The sequence below is a fragment of the Rattus norvegicus genome, chromosome X (assembly GCF_036323735.1).
Source record: "Rattus norvegicus strain BN/NHsdMcwi chromosome X, GRCr8, whole genome shotgun sequence".
NCBI classification, from domain to species: domain Eukaryota; kingdom Metazoa; phylum Chordata; class Mammalia; order Rodentia; family Muridae; genus Rattus; species Rattus norvegicus.
This window is the reverse complement of record NC_086039.1, coordinates 88910371-88935420: the sequence shown is the minus strand read 5'-3', so window position 1 is coordinate 88935420 and position 25050 is coordinate 88910371.

Below are 25050 nucleotides of genomic sequence, written 5' to 3'. Positions count from 1 at the left end.
AGGTTGTATATTCCTACTGTGTCCTGAATTTGCTATATATTTTGGGTTAGGAGCTTTCTGCATTTTGTATTTTCTTTGATGGTTCTGTCAATGTTTTCTATGGTATCTTTTGTCCCTGAGATTCTCTCTTCTATCTCTTGTATTCCATTTGTGATGCTTGTTTCTATGACTTCTGATCTCTTTCCTAGGTTTTCTATCTCTAGTGTTGTCTCCCTTTGTGGTTTCTTTAATGTTTCTATTTCCATTTTTAGGTCCTGGATGGTTTTGTTCAATTTCTTCACCTGTTTGGTTGTGTTCTCCCATAATTCTTTAAGGCATTTTTGTGTTTTCTCATTAAGGGCTTCTACTTGTTTACTTTTATTGTCCTTTATTTCTTTAAAGGAGTTATTTATTTTCTTCTTAATGTCATCTCTCATCGTCATGAGATGTGATTTTTAAATCCAAATCTTACTTTTCTGATGTGTTTGGATATATCGTATTTGCTTTGATATGAGAACTGCACTCTGATTACACCAAGTAGTCTTCGTCTCGGTCTTGCAGAGGTTTCTTATATTCTGTTCAAATTATTTTTTCCATCTCCTGCTAGGTCCTTCCCTGATAACTGAACATCAAACAGGGAGTCCATTCTAGCTTCACATGTGAGTTAATCTTTCATTCATATCCACATAACCTCTGTGATATCCCATCCACCAAAGCAGAATTTAAATTTTAACTCATTTTTCTTTTTGTTTCTCATCTCAGAACCTTAAGATCCAGTCTTGTTTGAACCCCCAGTGAACTAGACTATGGGGGGAGGGCGGCAATGGGGGGAGGGTTGGGAGGGGAACACCCATAAGGAAGGGGAGGGGGGAGGGGGATGTTTGCCCGGAAACCGGGAAAGGGAATAACACTCGAAATGTATATAAGAAATACTCAAGTTAATAAAAAAAAAAAAAGATCCAGTCTTGTTGACAGTTGGCAGAATGTACAATGGGAATCCTCATTTCCCCTTGTTTTGTCCTCCCTGGAGTTACTCTACATCCACCCACATAGGAAGTCCATATAGCTATACTTCCTTAATATATTTATTAATTTAGGTCTATCCCTATATGTGAGGATATGAGGGAGAATACTGAACCTCTTGTTTGTCATGTTTGGAATAATCTCCTGACTGATACCTCATTAACACACCCTGAAAATATCTAACCAATAAGGTAGTATTCTATAGTCTACTTTTCTTATTTTTTTTTAGGTAAAAAACTACTTGGTTGCTTTAGTGCTTGTTTGGCATACCCTTTTTTACCCCCTTTTTCTTCTGATTTATTTTGAAGATTATTTCCCTTAGTGCCAGGGACTTTAAGTCTCCACATCTTTGGCTACTGCAGCAAGGCACCAATGCTTACCTCCCAAATTACTAGTCGATCCAAAAAGACTCTCATCAATTTTGAGAGCTGCACATGGACCACCAGGTTTCAAAATGTGGGTCTGATGGTTCAATTTCTCAAGAAAATGGCTACAAAATTCAAGTACTTTGGGAACACACAAAGTTTTACTTCTGCAGACTCGCTGAACTAGCTGGCAATGAAACAGAATGTGAGGGGTCATTTGTTTTTGTTTTTGCTTTTTTGTTGTTTGTTTTGTTTTTTAATCTCATTTTGAAGATGTACCTGTCTGTGCATTCAGAGTTCAGCTTCACATTCTAACATGATTATCTTAAAGAACAAGATGCAGTGGATAGTCCGAATACAATTTTGAGGAAGTGAAACATTTAGCACATATTTTGATGTCAAAAAATTTTGACCCTAGAGGAATTTGAATATCTTCTAAATTACTTCAAATTTTTCATAATAGTTTGTCTTGTTTAAATTTTAAATTGAAAGGCAATATATTTTACTAACATATATTACACAATATGTTAAATAGTTTCCATTGCTTTCTTACCCTGGATATATTCTTCAATAAAATTTTTAAAAGTGGGACAGATGGACAGTTATGACTACATATATATTTGAGGGAAAAACTTTCATTTTCACCATTAACTGAAGCATTGTTGGTGTGATTTCCACTTCATTATGTTAGTAAAGTTACAAACATACTGAATGCAGTACTGAAGAACAAGAAATGAACCTACACACCCGTGGTCACTTGATCTTTGACAAATGAGCTAAAATCAATCAATGGAAAAAAGACAGCATTTTAAACAAATGGTGCTGGTTTAACTGTAGGTCGGCATGTAGAAGAGTGCAAATTGGCACATTCTTATTTCCTTGTGCAAAGCTCAAGTCCAAGTGGATTAAATGACCTTCACATAGAACCAGATAAAATGAAACTAATAAAAGGGAAAGTGGGAAAGAACCTTGAACACATGGGCACAAAGGAAAATTTCCTGAACAAAATGCCAATGGCTTATGCTCTAAGATTTAGAATTGACAAATGAGACATCATAAAACTGCAAAGTTTCTGTAAGGCAAAGGACACTGTCAATGGGACAAAAGGGCAATCAACAGATTGGGAAAAGATCTTTACCAATCTTACATCTGATATAAGTGGTAATATCTAATATATACAAAGAACACAAGAAGTTAGACTCTAGAGAACCAAATAATCCTATTAAAAATGGGATACAGAGATAAACAAAGAGTTCTCAATGAGGAATATCAAATAACCTAGAAGCACATAAAGAAACATTTAGGATCTTTTGTCAATAAAGAACACACATGGTATGCACTCACTGTGAAGTATATATTAGGCTGAAAGCTCAGAATACCCAAGAAACAATTCACAGACCATATAAAGTTCAAGAAGGAAGATCCACAATGTTTATATAATTCAGTCCTTCTTAGATGGGTGAACAAAATACTCATGGGAGGAAATACTGGGACAGAAAGTGGAGCATATGCTGAAGGAAAGGTCACCCAGGGATTTCCCCACCTAGGAATCCATGCCATATGCAGCCACTAAACCTAGTAACTATTGCTGATGCTAAGACATGCTTACTCACAGATTCCTCATATGGATGTCTCCTGAGAGGTTCTGCCAGAGCTCTAGTGATACAAATGAGGATGCTTATAGTTAACCATCAGACTGAGCATAGGGAACCCAGTGAATGAGTTAGAGAAAGGACTGAGGAGCTGAAGGGATTTGCAACCCCATAAGAACAACACAACAACTATATCCAACAACCAGAACCCCCCAGTTCTCCTCAGACCTAAACCACCAACAAAAGTGCATACGTGGAGGGACTCATGGTTCCAGCTGCATATGTAGCAGAGAATGGCATCAATCAGAGGAGAAGCCTTTGGTCCTGTGAAGGCTCACTTCCCATTGTAGGGTAATGCCAGGGTGTTGAACTGGGAGTAGGTAGGTGGGAGTGGGAGCATCATCATAGAAGCAGGATGAGGTCTGAACAGAGGTGGGAGAGGTGGAAAAGGGGATACCATTTGAAATGTAAATACATAAAATATACAATAAAATAAATTAATTTTTTTAAAAAATTATACAAATAACCTTAGTTTATTCTGATCATAGTTCAGTTAGCAATATACTACCATTTTCCCAAATTTATGGACAGGAAAATTGGTACATAAAAATATAAGCAAGAGATGGTCGTTTAGGCCTGTGTTTCCAATATTTCAGAGGGTGAAGGAGTATGATTGCTACAAGGTTAAGAACAGTCTGGATACATTATGAGTTCTAGACTAGTCTGGCCTAGGGCGTACATTCAGAACATTAAAAAAAGAAAAAGAAATTAAAAAAGTTAAATTATTTGCACAACCTAGCATTGCTAAAATTTCAGAGGATGAATTTAATCATAAATTATATAATTTCTGTCTATGTTTCTAGTAACTAATGCTGCACTGGAAACACATGATTAAAATTTCAGGAGCACCTTTGAACAAGTATTTCTATTTTCACATAAGAGAACAGAACTGTATATTATATTAGGTGAAAGAAAGCGCTTACGATTAGCACTCTGAAATCAGAGGGTTTTTTTAGTAGTAGTAAAATGAGATAAAATTTTTATTGATTTTTTAAAGTTTCTATTATCTTGGAGTATATTTTTATATAACACATATTGACATTTTTGAGATGTATTTTAGGAGAAACAACTATGCAAAGCTAATCCTTCATAAGTCACCAACAACTTGAGGTTGAGAAAAAACAAAACTATGTCAAGAGCTATCTGCAACACCTGAAGAAAATCAGCTAATTCAAGATTTAGACAGAAGGGATGGCACTGTCAAATACATGAATAATTTTGCTTGCTACAGATTTTAGAATGGAAATTAAAATGTTATGAAAACCTTTTGTAAAAATTAATACATGAAAAACTATCCTTTTTCAGTTACATATCTTCATTTTGAGTTTTATAAATGCAGTACAAAATGGGATCTATTACCACATATGTCAACTGCATATTAAAATTCTTTTAAAACTTTAATACATATTTATGAATTATTGGCTTGGATATCACTGTATAAACCTATATTCCTAGCACTCCCTGCCTGAGACAGAAGGATTGTCAGTGTGAACAGAGCCTGTGATATAGAATAAGAAACTGTATCTAAATAACCTAGTTTTTATGCCAATATGAATATAAACTTTGTAGCAAAAAAGAAAGAAAAACAACAGAACTGTTAGAACTTTCATTAGCTAGAATAAATCAGTTAATATTCTTATAAATCTCCAGAAAAGACAATTCAAATTAAAGTTTTCAAGGTTTAGATATTCATTCATTTCATAAAATCAGTATGGAAACGCTCTGCTACTTATTGGCTTCATTTGGCCATCTGTAATATGATAATGTTTTAAGTGGTGGCATATGTGGAAACTTAGGGAGATGATAATTTTGTAATTAGAAACATCATGTACATACTACATAATATTTTTTCAATTTCCACTAGTGTTTCCCTATGCAAATAAAATAGAAACATTGCTGTGTTTCTTTGTTGTAGTGCTCAACACACACACCACACATACATACACATACACACACACCTCTTGCATCAGGGGTTGCTGGAAATTAGAATATTTATTCTGAAAATTGAATGTAGAATTTTAAGACAGCTCCCTGGTGTTTGCATCCTTGGGTGTAATTTCTGTTTCTGGGAAAGAAGGAAGTTGGCTTGATTAAGAATTTGATTATCTCTCATTTCTAATGCAAAGGTTTCTTGCTTAGTATAGCCTTCATATCCTCAAGGAAATCAAATGGATGCTATATTCAAAGTCAGAGATACATTCTATCACAACTGCTGTGTCACCGTGTCCTTTTTCATTTCTCTATAGATTATCTTCGTTGAAAGCAATTAAAAGCAATGCATGGAACCTGATTTCTCTCTTTTCTCTCGGGGAGACTAATGCTGTCAGCAGCAGAGATGTGATCCAGTCCTTATTCTGGAATCCTTTTAGAAGACATTTAATATAGGAGAATTCAGAGGTATGCAAATTTAAATGTGAAAAAGTTCTATTTCTTCATTCACATGTACTATAACATCTCCCCCCATTATTGATTCAAGCAATAATCAGTCATCAATAAAAACTGCAAGTATTTTCATATAATATCTTTTTTATAAAAGAATATGGGACAAGATTTGTGTCTACTACTGCCTTGAAATAATGCTGTATATTAAATCTTGTCATTTTATTGGACTGGCATAATTGCTTTACAAAATTTAAGCACAACTTGTATAGCTGTATTTCTATGTAACCCTTTTGTTTATAATTGTATAAATGATTGTACAGAGTTAAATTGATGGTCTAATTGTAAATCCATGGATTTCAACAGGCTACCAAATGACATGGCACATAATATATTAAGTAGCACTTCCATAGAGAAAGAAAATTTGCCAAAGGCCAGAAGAAAGTTTAACTTTCCTGTAGTATAGTTAATCTTCTTTTGAATTCTAGGAATTGGTGCTTTATGTAGAGATGGTTCAGTGTTTGATCGCATGTTACTCTTGCAGAGGACCCAGTTCTCAGTTGCTTGTGCCCATAGGGAAGCTCACTACCACTGCAACAGGTGATTTTATGCTTTGTTTGAACTTCACAGATATAAATGTATGCATATGGTGCACATACATATGCACAGATTATACCTCTTATATACATAAAATAAATCTAAATGTTAGGAATTACTTAACACATAAATTAAAGCATCAAATACACAATTCAGATCATATTACTCTTACATTTCTGATTCAAGTGCATTCTGTAAGAAGTAATGAAGTACTCCTAAATTGATATTCCTTACTATTGATGTTCCACATATGCAACCCCTTATAACATTATCATATTACAGATGGCCAAATGAAGCCAGTAAGTAACAGAACATTTCCATACTGATTTTATGAAATGAATGAATGAACCCCCAGCATTAACAATTTAAGTTTTAAAGAATAAATATGTTTAAGCTTGGAGGAAAGCATCATGAATTTGGATATACTAATAATTAAAGGAACTGTGCACTTCTGTTCTCATGTACTATGTGACCTAGTAAACTAAGTTTCTTTGGATTCTTGATTATTGTATTCATAAACATACCACACAATACTTTTAGAGTGTATTTTAGAAAGTTACTTTGTAAATGCCAATCAAGCTTCAAATATCAGTAAGAATGGTAGGGCAAGTCATGATCAGAATAAATAGAGAAAGAAAAGGAAAACTGAGAAGTCAAAACAATCTGATATGAATATCTCTCAAATAGAAGGTAATGAACAATTAGATCACACTTTCTTAAGCTGTATCTCAAGATGTCGTATAGGACTCATATAATTGAGTGAAAGTCATGAAAACCTGACATTAGTAAAATGGTGTGGAACATGCAAGTAATTGATTGTAAAATATCTGAAATTATTCTTGCCAGAGTCACCTGTCTGGATTATATTATGCACCTTCATGGAAGCCCTTGTATTTCTCTCTCTCTCTCTCTCTCTCTCTCTCTCTCTCTCTCTCTCTCTCTCGTGTGTGTGTGTGTGTGTGTGTGTGTGTGTGTGTGTGTGTGTGTGTGTGTGTGTGTTTGTGTGTGTGTGTGTGTGTGTGCCTGTATAAATATATAAAGATTTGTATGTATCTGTTTTGGGGATATATATATATATATATATATATATATATATATATATATATATATATATATATACCATCATTCTTGAGGCAGTGTCTCATTGTTCTCCATGTTTCAAGAATTTCTCCTGTCTCTGTCTCTCATCCTGATGAAGAAGCATGGTGTTGATTAGATATGTTTCCATGTCAAGCTTCACATGGGTTCTAGCAATTTGAACTTAGGTCTTCATATTTTGGAGTAAATAGTTTAATCACTGAGCCATCTCCTCAAGTTTTATTTTGAATGCATAACATGCACATATTGAGTGAAACATGCTGTATAATAAGAACTATCAACCTTTGCTACTTGAAATTTAAAAATGGAAAGTGAAGACTTCTAATATTTTCTTACCATTATTTTCCAGCATATAAGTGTCAAATTAGTATATCACTGTGGTTTATTTTGTCAGAATAATCTATTTTAAAAATTACTGTTTATGTTCCATAAAATTTCATTAAATCATCACAGTTAGATTTAAGCAGAATGTCTAATAATTTCTGAGATGCATTCAATATATTTCTTCCACTTTCGACTATGCTTAAGTATGCATTGTTTTTCAAAATTAAAAATTACAAAACCAAACATTGATCCACTCTAAATAAAATCATTTTTGTGACAGGCTTTCTCTTTGGATTTCTGGTTGTTCTCTAACTCAATATGCAGACCAGCCTGGCTTGAAACTCACAGAAATCTGCCTGCTTCTGTCTCTCAAGTGTACTAAATAAAGGCATTTACCATCACACCCTGGTGCATTTTTAATTATTGGTGGCTTTTTTTAAGGGATATTCAGCAAAGACAAATTTTTAAGCAAACATTAATGAGCATAACTATCTCATTAGTTTTCAGAATATCTTTTCATCTTTACCAACTAAATGATAAAAACTTGCATTTTGAATACATGTTAATTTCAGCATGATTTACTATTGGTACATATTTTATTTGTATAACTATATTATATACCATATACTTCTAGAAACATTTTAATGTTCCTCACGTGTAAAGGGATTGTTACTGTGGAAAGTTTAAAAAGCCTTAGTTTGTGAGAATTTTCTGTAAAGTCACAATTACGGTGACATTTGGAACTGGTCCATTATATAGCATTTGATTAGACCAGAATTTACCTCCAAACTCATGTAGTTATTGACAGCATCCAATGTTGGTCAGGTACCAGGATAAGAGCTTCATTTTCTTGGTTATCAACATCAGATTTCTGTCTTCTGAAGCCGGGACACATATTTTAGTCTACCGTGAACATCAGGGCTCTGTAGAGGATCATCGTTTGATTCCAAGTCATTACAATGAATAATACTACAGTCAACCCTAATTCTTTGCACTGACATCTACAATCATTTTTCTTATTATCTAGTTTGTATTTAATATACCATTGAAGGCTTTGACTTTCACAAATGTATGAACAATAACTATCAAATAAGCTCCTAGTACCTATGTGAATATGTACTAATACATGTATGTATGTATGCATGCATGTATGCCTTTATATCTGTGTATGTATGTATGAATGTATGTATGTATGTATGTATGTATGTATGTATGTATGTATGTATAAATTGAACCTCCTGCCTTTTTCCACAATCATTTCCCTATGTTTCTCTGGAGACCCTGGTATAGATTGAAGGGCCAGAAATGGTTCTAGTTTAACAGAATTACAATATTAAGTTTACTGAATTGATTGTGTGTTTCCAAAATTCACTCTCTAATCAATTAACTACAAAAAATACTCATGTTAATACTATAATCCATACTGATAATCTACCATATGAAATATGAACTGCTCAAAGAGATGAAGTTTTTGAAGTGGATATGCCCCATCAATCACTCACAATATTGATTTAGTAACTAAGAGATTTAGTAACTCAGAGTATGATACATCAAATATTTGTGAAAAACTAAACAATAAATTGGTTTCTTGCTCAGGACTATCTTTCACAAAAGTGAAAAAGAGAAAGATGAGCTCAGGGATTTTAATTCCCAGACAATGTCCTGAATAAATAACCTATAAAATTTTGTAAGGGATCCTGCAATGAACATTTTATTTCTTTTAACCACAAAGATAAAGTTGCTGAGAATTTAACTGAAGTTTTCATAATGCAAATAGATGAATTAAAAGGAAATTGAGTTAATCCCAGAACATATATAACTTTCTACTTTTAAAAAAGAAAGATAGGAATTGACTGGAAAAGACACATATTTTCTTTGTTAAAATAGAGACATGCGGAAAGATTCTAACAAAACTGAAGAAAAATTAATCTCCTAAAATGACAAGCCTTTCCTTCCTTAGTAACAGCAACATTTCTACCCACAGAAGGAAAGAGGTTTTTTTTTTTTTTGTTTTTTTTTTGTTTTTTTTTTTTATGAACAAGGGCATAAGCCATCCCTTACATCTTTGAGGGTACCCTATGTTGCTAGAGGAAATGGCAATCACTAACAATAAAAAAACATTTAGCTGATTCACCTTAGCACCAATATTTAGGGTCTTTTTTTTCTGATTCTATGTAACACTCAAGCCCCATGTGGCTTCTCATTTTGACATCCAAAACGTACTCACTACAAGTATATTCACTATTTATAAAAAAAATACTTAATTTTTGTAATATATAGAAAAAGATATTTAAAGAGCACACATAAAAATGGATATTAAGGATGAAGTACATATTTTGAAGTGGCATAAATGTATATCATGCAATCTTTATTGATATATGTCTATGAAAATGAAGATTTGTCATTTCTGGTGTCCAGTAGGGGCATTTTTACTTTATTATAAAGAAGCTCTATTAAAATTTTCTTTTAATCTATATTGTACAAAACAATGCTTAAGCCCCATGTGGCTTCTCATTTTGACATCCAAAACGTACTCACTACAAGTATATTCACTATTTATAAAAAAAATACTTAATTTTTGTAATATATAGAAGAAGATATTTAAAGAGCACACATAAAAATGGATATTAAGGATAAAGTACATATTTTGAAGTGGCATAAATGTATATCATGCAATCTTTATTGATATATGTCTATGAAAATGAAGATTTGTCATTTCTGGTGTCCAGTAGGGGCATTTTTACTTTATTATAGAGAAGCTCTATTAAAATTTTCTTTTAATCTATATTGTACAAAACAATGATTTTTCATGGTGTGCCTTGATCTGAAAAAGGTTATTTTTCTACATGTTAATATTTATATATTTTGAAAACACTATACAGTAGTAGATTTCCATGTGACTCTTTTCCAAAGGTCAGCACTATTATTAGTTAAACATCCCAATACTCCTTCTTTTACCCAGCCCTACAAGCCCTACACTATTTAACCTTTTCTCTTCTTTTTAAAAATTTTATTTAATCTGTTGTTACTGTCCAGATTTTATTCTCCACCTGGTCTACCCTCTAACTGTTCCACATTCTAAACCTTCTCCTCCCATCTTCACAAATATGGCCCAATGTACAGTCCCCACTTAACAGCACACCATATCTTGTGACTCCCAAACACATCAGTCTCATGAGGGTTAGGTGCCTCTTCTCTCACTGGGTCCAGACCTCACAGTCCTGTGCTGAGGGCCTCATATCAGATGGTGTATGCTGACTCGATGTGCCTTTGTGGCTCCATGTCTGAGATATCTCTGGAGTCTAAGTTAGTTGAGACTGCTGGGCTTCCTAAAGGGTCATCCTCCTCTAGAGCTTCTTCCAGCTTTTCCTTATTCAACCACAGGGGTCAGCAGCTTCTGTCCATTGGTTGAGTATAAATATCTGTATCTGACTCTCCCAGCTGCTTGTTGAGTCATTTGGAAGGCAGTTATGATAGACCTTTTTTGTGAGTACTCGATAGCCTCAGCAATAGTGTCATGCCCTGGGCATTTCTCCTCTATTTCTGGATCCCAACTTGGGCCTGCAAGTGGACAATTTTTTCCTCATGCTCTTTCTAATGTTGTCACTGCTGCAACAAATTTGGGACAGAAATTTTTACTATGGAATGGCAATCCCAAACTTCCCTTAATGCCCTGTATTTCTACTGAAGGTAAGCTCTTTAAGTTTCCCTCTCTCTGATATAGGGCATTTTATTTAGGGTCCCTCCATTTAAGTCCTGATAGTCTCTCTTTTCCCAGGTCTCTGGTACACTCTAGAGAATGCCCCTACCTCCTACCTCCCAAGGTTTCCTGTTTCCATTTTTTCTGCTGGCCCTCAGGTATTCAATCCTGTTCACCCCACTGACTACTTCATCATTTTCCTCTCTTCCCTCCTTGTCCCATTTCCTACCCTGGTACCTGTTTCCCTTTCTCTTTCTGTGATTACTTTCTTCTACCTCCAAAGTGGGTCTGAAACATCCTCATTTGGGTCCTTTGGCTTTTTAGCTCTCTTGAGTTCTGTGCACTATATTCTGGTGTAGTGGCTATTCCTAGTTGTTAATTTGACTATACCTAGAATGAACTACAATCCAGCAGTGGAAGGCTCACCAATGATCCTGAACTTGAGGCTGGGAGATACAAGTTTCTGACCATAGAGATCTTGAGGCATAGTGGCTATGAGTCCCAGGAGACTAAGGCAAGGAAACTCTGAGTTCAAGGTCATTTGGGACAAAGCAAGTCCCAGATCCAGGCGTGATGGTACACATCTTTAATCTGGGACATGTCTACTGCTGGAGACCTACATGAGGACATTGCAAGAAGGAAGATGTTCCCTTCTTTGCCTGCCTGCCTGCCTTGTGGGATTTAGTCACTGCTAGATCCTTGGACTCCCTTTCACAGCTGATGCTGACCATTGTTGGGGAGTTAGAATATAGACTGTAATCAACAAATTCTCTTACAGTATAAGGACTACCCATATGTGCTATGACCCTAGAGAACCTTGACTAATACACCTGAGTATTCTGTATATTTTTTTGGTAATAGCCACATGTTAGTGAGTATATATCATGCATGTCCTTTTGGGTCTGAGTTACCTCACTAAGGATGATATTTTCTAGTTACATCCATTTGCCTGCCATTTTTCTGAAGTCATTGTTCTATCCATTTGCCTGCAAAACTCAGGCTGCCCTCATTCTTAATACCTGAGTAGTATTCCATTGGGTAAATGAACCACATCTTCTGTATCCATCCTTCTGTTGTGATACATCCTTCTGTTGCTGATCTGGGTTGTTTCCAGCTTCTGGTTATAACAAACAAGGCCACAATGAACATAGTGGAACAAGCACTCCTGTGTCGTGGGGGGAATATGATACAGTTGGATCTTCAGGTCAATCTATTTCCAATTTTTTGAGGTATCTCCAGATTGATTTCCAAAGAGTTTGTACCAGTTTGCAATCCCACCAGCATTGTAGGAGTGTTCCTCATTCTCCATGTCCTTGACAACATGTGCTGTCACCTGAGGTTGTGATATTAGCCATTTTAGCCACTCTGATTCCTGTAATGTGGAATCACAGGGACAATTTCATTTGCATTTTTCTAATCACTGAGAACTTTGAACATGTTTTTAAGTGCTTCTCATCCACTCAAGTTTCCTCTGTTGTGAATTCATTAGTTTTTGATTGTATATATATATATATATATATATATATATATATATATATATATAATGTATGTATATATATGCCCTATATTGGATGTGGGGTTAATGAAGATTTTTTTCCCAATCTGTAGGTTGCTGATTTTTTATATTGACTATGTCCTTTGCCTTACAGAAGCTATCCAGTTTTATGAGGTCCCATTTATCAATTCTTCTTAGAGTGTAAGCCATTGGAGTTCTGTTTATGAAATGTCCCCATGTGCCCATTAGTTCAATGCTCTTTCCTATTTTCTCTTCTACTAGATTCACTGTGTCTGGTTTTATGCTGACGTTCTTGATCCACTTAGACTTGAGATTTGTGCAAAGTGACAGATATAGATTTATTTTCCTGTTTGTATATAGAGATTACCATTTAGACATGTACCATTTGTTGATGATGCTTTCTTTTTTCCATTGTTTATTTTTGACTTCTTCATCAATGATCAAATGTCTTAAGTAGGTGTTTTTATTTCTGGGTCATAAATTCTATTTCATTGACCAACATGTCTGTCTCTGTACCAATATCATGCAGTTATTATTCCTGTTGCTCTGTAATATAGCTTGAAGTCAGGGATGGTGATTCTCCCAGAAGTTCTTTTATTGTTAAGAATTTCTCTCTCTCTCTCTCTCTCTCTCTCTCTCTCTCTCTCTCTCTCTCTCTTTGCTTTTCAGATGAATTTGAGAATTTCTCTTTCCATGTCTTTGAAGAATTGGGTTGGGATTTTGGTGGGAATTTCAGTGAATTGTAAGTTTTCTTTAGTAGGATGGCCACTTTTAGAATCTGCCGATCCATGTGCATATAGATCGCTCCATCTTCTGAGATCTTCTTTGATTTCTTTCTTGAGAGACTTGAAGTTCTTGTCGTACTGATGTCGCACCCACTTTTTCTGTTAGAATACATCAGGATACTTTATATTATTGGTGGCTAATGTGAATGGATTTACTTCCCTAATTTCTTGATCAGAATCTTTATTATTTTTGATAAAGGAAGGATACTGATTTGTTTGAATTAAATTTTATATCCAGCAGCTTTGCTAAAGTTGTTTATCAAGTTCTATGGTAGAATTTTGGGCGTTGCTTGTATATAGTTTCATACTATCTGCAAATAGTGATACCTTGATTTCTTCTTTGTCAATTTGTATCCAATTGGCCTCCTTTTATTGTCTTACTATTCTTGCTAAAGCCTCTAGTACAATATTGAATTGCCAGTTACCCTATGTGCAGTGGAACTCCTGGGCTATCTTCAGGCTGTATGTCTTCAAGGGAGCAAATTAGCAATCTGACCCAGCAGAAGGCACAAGCCAAAAAAGGAGTAAAATATGGGGGCAAGGGTTTTGGAGGGTTATGGGTCGTGAGCATCCTGGGCTCCCAGCCATAATTATTCTTAAAAATTTGAAAACCATGAGGCTACCTTCTAGAATATTTTAGTTCCTTTATGATTCCTACTGGTTGATAGACCCATTCAAGGAACCACAGTGGCTATAGTAAGGTGGGACTCGGGGATACATTCATATTTGGCTAGGACACAGAATTGGTAACAGCAACCATATATGGAAGACCCATCTAAATATGACAGTAGCAGCTTACTATACAAAGGAAAACTTAAATAGTATAATTCCACATGCTAGGATCCCAGTACAAAAACAATCAAAGTACGTAAGATAAAAAGAATGAAATACTTCTAGAAATAAACAATCATCTCATGATAGGACCATTAAAAGGCACTTTAGAAACAAAAAGGACCATAGAAAGAATCAACAGAACCAAAAGTTGGTTCTTTGAGAAAATCAACAAGATAGATAACCCCTTAGCCAGACTAACGAGAGGACACAGAGAGTGTGTCCAAATTAACAAAATCAGAAATGAAAAGGGAGACATAACAACAGATTCAGAGGAAATTCAAAAAATCATCAGATCTTACTATAAAAACCTATATTCAACAAAACTTGAAAATCTTCAGGAAATGGACAATTTCCTAGACAGATACCAGGTACCGAAGTTAAATCAGGAACAGATAAACCAGTTAAACAACCCCATAACTCCTAAGGAAATAGAAGCAGTCATTAAAGGTCTCCCAACCAAAAAGAGCCCAGGTCCAGACGGGTTTAGTGCAGAATTCTATCAAACCTTCATAGAAGACCTCATACCAATATTATCCAAACTATTCCACAAAATTGAAACAGATGGATCACTACCGAATACCTTCTACGAAACCACAATTACTCTTATACCTAAAACACACAAAGACACAACAAAGAAAGAGAATTTCAGACCAATTTGCCTTATGAATATCGACGCAAAAATACTCAACAAAATTCTGGCAAACCGAATCCAAGAGCACATCAAAACAATCATCCACCATGACCAAGTAGGCTTCATCCCAGGCATGCAGGGATGGTTTAATATACGGAAAACCATTAACGTGATCCATTATATAAACAAACTGAAAGAACAAAACCACATGATCATTTCATTAGACGCTGAGAAAGCATTTGACAAAATTCAACACCCCTTCATGATAAGTCCTGGATACAATAGGAATTCAAGGCCCATACCTGAACATAGTAAAAGCCATATACAGCAAACCAGTTGCTAACATTAAACTAAATGGAGAGAAACTCGAAGCAATCCCACTAAAATCAGGGACTAGACAATGCTGCCCACTCTCTCCGTACTTACTCAATATAGTTCTTGAAGTTCTAGCCAGAGCAATCAGACAACAAAAGGAGGTCAAGGGGATACAGATCTGAAAAGAAGAAGTCAAAATATCACTATTTACAGATGATATGATAGTATATTAAAGTGATCCCAAACGTTCCACCAGAGAACTACTAAAGCTGATAAACAACTTCAGCAAAGTGGCTAGGTATAAAATTAACTCACATAAATCAGTTGCCTTCCTCTATACAAAAGAGAAACAAGCCGAGAAAGAAATTAGGGAAACGACACCCTTCATAATAGACCCAAATAATATAAAGTACCTCGGAGTGACTTTAACAAAGCAAGTAAAAGATCTGTACAATAAGAACTTCAAGACACTGAAGAAGGAAACTGAAGAAGACCTCAGAAGATGGAAAGATCTCCCATGCTCATGGATTGGCAGGATTAATATAGTAAAAATGGCCATTTTACCAAAAGCAATCTACAGATTCAATGCAATCCCCATCCAAATACCAATCCAATTCTTCAAAGAGTTAGACAGAACAATTTGCAAATTCATCTGGAATAACAAAAAACCCAGGATAGCTAAAGCTATCCTCAACAATAAAAGGACTTCAGGGGGAATCACTATCCCTGAACTCAAGCAGTATTACAGAGCAATAGTGATAAAAACTGCATGGTATTGGTACAGAGACAGACAGATAGACCAATGGAATAGAATTGAAGACCCAGAAATGAACCCACACACCTATGGTCACTTGATTTTTGACAAAGGAGCCAAAAACATCAAATGGAAAAAAGATAGCATTTTCAGCAAATGGTGCTGGTTCAACTGGAGGTCAACATGTAGAAGAATGAAGATTGATCCATGCTTATCACCCTGTACAAAGCTTAAGTCCAAGTGGATCAAGGACCTCCACATCAAACCAGACACACTCAAACTAATAGAAGAAAAACTAGGGAAGCATGTGGAACACATGGGCACTGGAAAAAATTTCCTAAACAAAACACCAATGGCTTACGCTCTAAGATCAAGAATCGACAAATGGGATCTCATAAAACTGCAAAGCTTCTGTAAGGCAAAGGACACTGTGGTTAGGACAAAACGACAACCAACAGATTGGGAAAAGATCTTTACCAATCCTACAACAGATAGAGGCCTTATATCCAAAATATACAAAGAACTCAAGAAGTTAGACCGCAGGGAAACAAATAACCCTATTAAAAAATGGGGTTCAGAGCTAAACAAAGAATTCACAGCTGAGGAATGCCGAATGGCTGAGAAACACCTAAAGAAATGTTCAACATCTTTAGTCATAAGGGAAATGCAAATCAAAACAAACCTGAGATTTCACCTCACACCAGTGAGAATGGCTATGATCAAAAACTCAGGGGACAACAGATTCTGGCGTGGATGTAGAGAAAGAGGAACACTCCTCCATTGTTGGTGGGATTGCAAACTGGTACAACCATTCTGGAAATCAGTCTGGAGGTTCCTCAAAAAATTGGACATTGAACTGCCTGAGGATCCAGCTATACCTCTCTTGGGCATATACCCAAAAGATGCCCCAACATATAAAAAAGACACGTGCTCCACTATGTTCATTGCAGCCTTATTTATAATAGCCAGAAGCTGGAAAGAACCCAGATGCCCTTCAACAGAGGAATGGATACAGAAAATGTGGTACATCTACACAATGGAATATTACTCAACTATCAAAAACAACGACTTTATGAAATTCGTAGGCAAATGGTTGGAACTGGAAAATATCATCCTGAGTGAGCTAACCCAATCACAGAAAGACATACATGGTATGTACTCATTGATAAGTGGCTATTAGCCCAAATGCTTGAATTACCCTAGATACCTAGAACAAATGAAACTCAAGACGGATGATCAAAATGTGAATGCTTCACTCCTTCTTTAAAAGGGGAACAAGAATATCCTTGGCAGGGAATAGAGAGGCAAAGATTAAAACAGAGAATGAAGGAACACCCATTCAGAGCCTGCCCCACATGAGGCCCATTCATATACAGCCATCCAATTAGACAAGATGGATGAAGCAAAGAAGTGCAGACCGACAGGAGCCGGATGTAGATCGCTCCTGAGAGACACAGCCAGAATACAGCATATACAGAGGCGAATGCCAGCAGCAAACCACTGAACTGAGAATAGGACCCCCGTTGAAGGAATCAGAGAAAGAACTGGAAGATCTTGAAGGGGCTCGAGACCCCATATGTACAACAATGCTAAGCAACCAGAGCTTCCAGGGACTAAGCCACTACCTAAAGACTATACATGGACTGACCCTGGACTCTGACCTCATAGGTAGCAATGAATATCCTAGTAAGAGCACCAGTGGAAGGAGAAGCCCTGGGTCCTGCTAAGACTGAACCCCCAGTGACCTAGACTGTTGGGGGGAGGGCGGCAATGGGGGGAGGATTGGGAGGGGAACACCCATAAGGAAGGGGAGGGGGGAGGGGGATGTTCGCCCGGATACCGGGAAAGGGAATAACACTCGAAATGTATATAAGAAATACTCAAGTTAATAAAAAAAAAAGGAAAAAAAAAAGAAAAAAAGGCACTTTAGGTAATGAACAAGAAAAGGACTTAAAAATAGCAATTATCAACATGTTCAAATACTTCAAAATATAGAATACAATATGAATAAAGAACTCAATGAAGATTGTGAAAACACAGTGAATTTTACCATGAAAACAATTCAAGACATAAATGGGAAATTTAACAAAGAAATAAAATCACAAAAGGAAAATTAAATTGAACTCAAGATATTAAACATAAGCCTCAGAAGTATTCCTTATCAATAAATACTAGACATAGAAGAAAGAATCACAGTTATTGAATTCAAGGTGAAAAGAAATGGGAAGACCAATCAAAGAAAATGTTAACTTTTAAAAATTCCAAGCACAAAACATCCAGGAAATCCGCATTATTATTATTATTAACAGACCAAACCTATAGAAAATAGGTATTTTTGAAAGGAGAATAAACCCAGGTCAAATGCATATTATCTTTTAAGCATCATAGAAGAAAAATTTCCCAATCTAAGGAAAGAAATCCCTATCATGGCACAAGAAAAAATACTTCAGATAGAGGGAACCAGAAGAAAATCCTTGTGATACATAATCATACAACTTAATGTATAGAGCAAAGAACACATATTAAAAGTTACAGGAAGAAAAGACCAAGTGACACATAGAGGCAGCCTAACAGAGTAATTTTTGACTTTTCAGTGGAGATTCTGAACTAAACATGTTCAAGATAGATGTTTTATAAGTTTCTATATGTGGGAAAATTCTGCTAACTAAAGTCAAAATCTACCATGACTGGATAGCTCCTGAGCTCAGAGAAATAGGGAAGACTTTCTTTGGCAGGGCTTTTCCTTCTCTGATCTTGTCTGGGGAATTTTAAGGCCTTCAACTACTCTATTTGAAGAATGAAACATAGACATCATTGGATTACAGGGTGAATTTTCTTTCTTCTAATAATTATCCAGTCAACTATCACCTGAGATTCCTAAACTGTTTTACCATATTAATGAAGCATTTCAGTACCCTAAACCCTCAGCCTATGACCTGTGTTCATCCTGGATTTTCCTATCCTCAGTCCCCACAAACTTTATAAGCCTTGAATCACCACAAGTAAATTTGATTTACCTCCTTATAGGCAGTCACATTGTAGTTATTCACTGTATATGTGCCCATCGCCTTCTGAACTCCACATTGGTAGTCTCTGCTTCCTTTGTCTGCATGGACAGTATTGGCCCATGATCCAGAAGAACAGAAAAGATCACAGCTGGCACCCAACATGGGACTTAAATTCTATCCTCTGGAACAGCTTGGCATAGTTCTTTTATGTCTGCTGCTGGGAGAAGATACCAGATCATCAGGTATTGTCTTGTTAAATGCAGATTAACAGGAAAGTTCGCTACTCACCCTGATTTATTTCATAGTGGTGGGGTGTCATCTTACCCTTCACCTATATGCCAAAAATTTCAGCCCAGATTAATGTACCTAACAAAGCAATCTATCCAAATTGACAGATAACAAAAGACATCCTAGGACAAAAACAAATTTTAACCAATTTTCTCCACTAATTGAATTATACAGAAGGAAATAAAAGAAATGTATTAGTCTGAGGAGGTTAATCACATCCAACAGACACAAAGAATAATTAATCTCAGAACAGTCAGTCAAAAATGGATAACCCATACCAAAACCAAACCAACCAACCAACCAAAACCCAAAACACTGTTCACTAACATTACCCATATTCATCATTTCAATTCACAAGACAGGGAGAAAGAGAGAAAGACAGAGACAGAGACAGAGACAGAGAAATACAGAGAGACAGGGAGGCAGAGGCAGAGACAGAGACAGACTGGATAACAAAGCAGAACACGTCTCTCCAATATATGCAGAAAACATAACTCATCATCAAACAAGGACATCAGTCACCTCAGCTCAAAAGTATGGGAAAAGATGGTTCAAACAAATAGAGTCAACAATCAATCTGGCGCATCTATTTTAATATCTGACAAAATATATTTCGACCTAAAACTATTCAGAAGAAATAAGGATGGGTACTACATACTTACAAAAGAAAAAATTCCTCTAAGCAAACACTGAAATTCTAAATATCTATACACCAAACATAAGGGACCCAAGTTCACAAAAGAATCACTGCTACAGCTTAAATCACATATTGATCCTGGCACAGCAACAGAGGGTCACATCAATATCCCACTACTGCCAATAAACAAGCCACCAAGATAAAATCTAAACAGAGAAAGGCTGGTGCTAACATATTTTATAAACCAAAAAGATCTGACAGATATTTAAAGAACATTTTGCCCAAACACAGACGAAACACTTACTTTCAGCACTGCACAGAACATTCTGTAAGATTGCCCATGTACTCAGACACAGAGCAAGTCTCAGCACATATAAGAAAATTGAAATAAATCCCTACATCCTACCAGATCATCAGAGATTAAAGTTTTGGATATCAGCAACAGAAAGCTAAATCACAAACGCAAACACGTGAATGTTGAACATTTATTACTGAATGAAAAATTGGCTAAGACATATCATGAAATAAATTCAAATCTTTTTAGAAATGAATGAAAATGAAACACAGCATACTCAAATCTACAGAGAAGGTAATTCTGAGAGGCAAGTTCATAGCACTAAGTGCCTACACCAATAAAACAGAAGCGATGTCATGTTAGCGACACAAAGTTCTAAAAATTAAAAGGAAATGATTATTCAGAAAATGTAGGTATGAAAAAGTATTAAACTCAGAGGTTAAAAGGAAACAGAAACAAACAAAGAAAACATACAAAGGATGAGTAAAACAAAGTGTTCAAACTGTTGGTTTCTTTGAGAAAATCAAGAATACTGACAAACCCTTAAATTAACCAAAAGATAGACAGAAAAATTTAAAATTATAAAATTAGAGATGACCATAAAGACATTGCAATGGATAGTGAGGGAATTTGTGGGATTAAAAGATAAACATTAAAAGTACGTTTTCTGCCAAACTGAAAAATGAATTTCTTTTCTTTTGTTTTCTTTCTTTCTTTCTTGTTTTTTGGAGCTGAGGACCGAACCCAGGGCCTTGCACTTGCTAGGCAAGTGCTCTACCACTGAGCTAAATACCCAACCCCGGACGAATTTCTTAATGTAAAAAATATTCCTATGTTAAAGAAAGATGGAAGAAGTAATTAAAATAGATGCATAAACCCTAGTGAAATAGAAGCAGCAATTTAAAATTTCTCAATGTTTCAGATGAACTCAGCTCAGAATTCAATGTTTAAAGAAAAATTAACAGCAATACTCCTCAAATTATTCTCCAAAACGTAAACTGGAGGAACATTGTTTAATTCATTTTACAAAACCATAATTATTGTGAAAACCATGCAATAATTATTGTGAAAGTGAAACCATACAATGTCTCAACACAAAATCAAGATGTGAAAAGTCTACAATGACTTCAAAGTTTGAGTGAGGATAAGTCTATCAAGGTCATTCATGCCTATCATTGGATCAAGTACTGGTGACTGTCAGTCTGAAATATTAGCTCTTTATAAGAGCTCTTACTCTGTTATGAACAAAGTATATGTCTACAGAGTATATTGTCAACAAGAATATAATATAGCAAATAAGACAGCATAATAGGAAAGCCATACTAATTTTCAGACATTTTCTGAAATTTCTCAACCTCTAACCCTTACCTAATTCAATTACTGTGACTCTATTTCTTTCTTCCTTCCTTTCTTCCTTCCTTCCTCCCTTCCTTCCTTCCTTCCTTCCTTCCTTTCTTTCTTTCTTTCTTTCTTTCCTTCCTTCTTTCTTTCTTTGATGCTTGGTGTGTTATTTCCACTTTGAGTGCTAATTATAGGCAACAGAGAATAACACTGTTTAATGGATATTAAAGGAAAACTGGCAATTCTTTTTCACAGTATACAGGGGTGATAATATCAAATTCAAAGGCTTAATCTGAATGATTTCATTCACTGAAAGGGTTTTTCGTGTTTGTTTTTATTTTTTATTGTATTTTTTATTTACATTTCAAATGTTATCCCCTTTCCTTGTTTCCTGTCTATAAACCTCCTATCCTATTTCCCCTCCCCCTTCTTCAATTAGGGTTTTTTTCCCACCCATCCATCCACCCCTTCCCACCTTAATTCACGATCAAGAGAAGAAAATTATACTCAAATATAAAGCCGAAATGCTGAGGTCACCCTGTATGCCAAGTTTGAATACTAACGTAGTGCAGCATAATTAAATTGGTAAATTATGGTAGTATATTTTGACTGGGTATAGATCACTGATAAGATGTATACATAGATAGCATGGTACTTTGCAAAAAATGTTATGTTGAATCTCAAGTACCATGAAATAAAGTAATTAATATAGCCTTCCCTTCTCTTAATAGTATAAATTTTTCTCTGTTGTAGGAGGGAAAAATCATGCATTGTAAATAAAGATGGCATACATAAGAGCAGAGTCTATTTTTTATTAAAAAAGAAGCTGAGAAGACAATACAAGACTTCCTTTTAAAGTCAGAATTGAAATATAGTGTTGTTAACTTATGCTATAGAAGAGATCGAATGTAACTGCTAAATATTTAATGTTTAACAAGTATGTTTATTTCACTATATTAAGACATATATAATTCATATGATCCAAGCAGACAAAATAAATCATTTAATAATCAAAAGAAATGCTTCAAGTTATAATTAAATTTGAAAGCTGGTTGCAAATACATGACGTCTGCTTGTAATAGTATCCACTTTACAGAAACTTATTCTCCTCTGGGTATTAAACAGTTGTCTTTAATACATTCTAGTTTTTCAGTTCCTTACTTAGTGTGCAGGTGATTGCTACTTATATAAGAAAATTTCAAACTGTACATGAAACTTAAACTGAATATTCCTGTATAGATATTTCTTTCCCATTTTACTAAAAAGCAATTTTATGATGAGTTCATTGTAATTTTGCATTAATTTTTAAGATGAATTGGATTACACAAAAGTCCTTAAAAGCAAGAAGGCCAATTCTCTGAAGAATATGTAAGTTCTATCTGCATCCAGAAAGAGTATTTCCTGCCCCAAAATGTGTCCTACTAATTGTCATGTCTTATGGATTTTGAGATTTTTCAGCTGCTATAATTTCTTAAATTCATTCCTTGAAGAAGGTTCTCCTGAAAACCAACTCATACTTCATCCTCTAGTTTCTACCACTACTAATAACTCTATGATTTCTTAAAGGGTAAACTACAAGTGTGACCAAATAGGATATAAAAAATGTTTCAAAATTTTGTAGGACTTTTTCTGATTCATATAGACCATAATCAGAGAAAATAGTTGAAAGAATAAAAATTGGTTCAGGTTGAATTTATCAATGTAAAACCAGCAAAGAACAATTGATTATTAACTCAAGGTTACAGGTGGAGAATTTAGAAAGGATTAAAATAATATATATGTGCTTGGCTTAAACAGAGAAAAAGGTAGCCTACCATAAATACAACTGAAATATTGATACTGCATTTGTATGTTGTAGTGGAAGGCAGGATAAAAAATGAAAATAAATGTATACTTATTATATAACAATAGCTAAAATTGTGAGGCAGTTCATAGACTTCTTTAACAATAACTTTGGTTTCTGTAGATGAGGAATTATGATAGAAAATTCTGCTAATGCATTTGAAAACCAAAAGTAAAGTAGTAATCTTAAGCAGGATATATAACAATGGGGCAGAATATAATTGCCAAATAATAGAAAACAGAATCACAAGAGTACCTGACACAGCAGTATGTACAGACAAGCAACTATGGTGTCCATAGACCTGGAACACATGACAAGTAAGGTTACTGAATTCCCACTTGCCCTATGTCAGTAGACATATTCCGGACTTAACTGATAGAAATTTAACTTGTACAGTTAAGACAGGAATGTGACATTTGCAGTAGTTTAAAATGTCCTATGAAATTTATGTGTCGAAACAGATCTCCAATATAATAGTGTTAAGAGCTGAGATTTTTAGGGGATGATTAAATCATGAAAGGGTTTAATGACCTTTTAAATAGGAAGTTCATCCCCTTCTATTTCTTCTATCATGACAAGGTATCTAGAAAGTATAAGATATAAGAAGCAAGCCCTTATTAGACTCCAGATTTGTTAGCATTTTTATCTTGGCTATCCTAGGATCCAACATTGAAAGAAATAAATTTATTTTATTTATACATTACTCAGTCTGTTATATTTTATTAAAACTCAGTAATGGTCTAAAATATTACTTCAATTAATTCTTATGTTTCATATCATTCAGGATACCTTGAAAGTAAGAGAGACAATATCTTCTTTTTGAAAAATCTGAAGATTTGGAAAATTTGTATATTTAATCATTCTCTTAACCTAAGGCTTTTTACTACAGTTACAGTATTGTGGAAAATAAGACTCTTTATTGAACACTCTATATCAGCTCTGAACTGATACTAGTTGTAAGAAAACCAAAGTATCGCTAAGAGATACAGATTATGACTTTATGTAGCCAGATGATACCTAGATTTTACCTTACTATTTTAGCACGGAGTGGTTACAATAGTTGCAGGAACTGATCTTAAAATGTTTAATCAAAATAGACAATATCAGTGTCTATAAGAATGGCACATTCCTTTCCTGACCTCTTGAGATGAGATTTAAATGAAAGAAAAATTCAAGTAGAAGCCAATGTACAATTCTATATTTAGGAAAACAGAGGACAAATAGCAATACTCTTTCCCTGGATTGAATGCAGAGACTAATGCTTTCATAAAGGCTTGATAGTTTCAGGGATGGTGATTCTCACCACATCTCCATTCAACTCATCTATTTGTCCTGGGCAGAAAGAGAATGTATCTTGGAGACTAACAGTAGTTTATAATAAACAAAACCAGATGGTAACTTCAACTCCAGCTGCTGTACCAGATGTGGTTTAATTGCTTGAGCAAATTAACATATCATTTTTATTAGTATGTGACTTTTGATGTGACAAATGTTTTTTTTTCCTTCAGTATTTACTAACCAAGCCCAACAGAAGTTGCTTGTTTTAAACTGTCAAAGCAACATTTGTTACGCTACTTTAGGGATATATGAACTCTTAACCTTGGTCATTATTTAATCTGCAGAAACTTTGATCTACATTTTCTTCCACACATAGGTGACACTGTGCTGACTGGACTTATTAAACAC